A 783-nucleotide genomic window follows, 5' to 3' on the forward strand; every position below is an offset into this window, starting at 1 on the left:
AGACGATCAAGGAGGGTCTCGAAGAAGCAACCGCTAGGGTTTTGTCACGGGCTGCCCCTGGAGAGCGACCCGGGGTTCTTGCCGTGACATCTCAGGACGCCTGTTAGACGACAAGATGCAATACTAGCAGGGTATGTATTTGTTCCACATTACTTTGTAGACTTGCAGACGATGCAGGAGATCTGGAGCATCCTGTGCCCGCGGAACAGATGTCGCCCCATGCATCAATAATGCAGCAGCGTGCAACAAAGCAAGCACACTATCCGAATGGATCTCCCCCGGCCCAGTCAACAGAGCTATGCCTGCTACGCCATCAATAATGCGTGCGATGCTGCTTCTGCAATCTGCACTGCACTGCACTGGCAGCGAGGTGACAAGGGAACGAATCAGCGCGCAGGCAGAGATCATTCAGTCCGTCAGTACTTTATGTCACGCACCACCACATAGTCGATGGACGTGCAGAGATTCAGAGAAACACATGGTGCGTGCCATGCCATCCATCATCCATGTGATCACCAAGGACGGCTGGCCGACTCCATGCCAGCGCGCCGTCCGGCCGGATACGTACGTGCACGTCCTTTTATTTCTTTCTCCCGTGTGTATCTTTTGATGCAAGAAGAAGACAAGCACGAATGATCATTTGTTGCGACGAAATGGTGGATTCAACTCACCGTGGCCATGCATAAAACCCCGAACCAAATTACCTGGACCACAATTACCTGAAACCTGTAAAATCGTTTTAGTAAATCGGGTGGCACCTACAAAAGAAAACCTGATTTAAAT

Source organism: Lolium rigidum, chromosome 1 (assembly GCF_022539505.1).
Source record: "Lolium rigidum isolate FL_2022 chromosome 1, APGP_CSIRO_Lrig_0.1, whole genome shotgun sequence".
In the NCBI taxonomy this organism is placed as follows: domain Eukaryota; kingdom Viridiplantae; phylum Streptophyta; class Magnoliopsida; order Poales; family Poaceae; genus Lolium; species Lolium rigidum.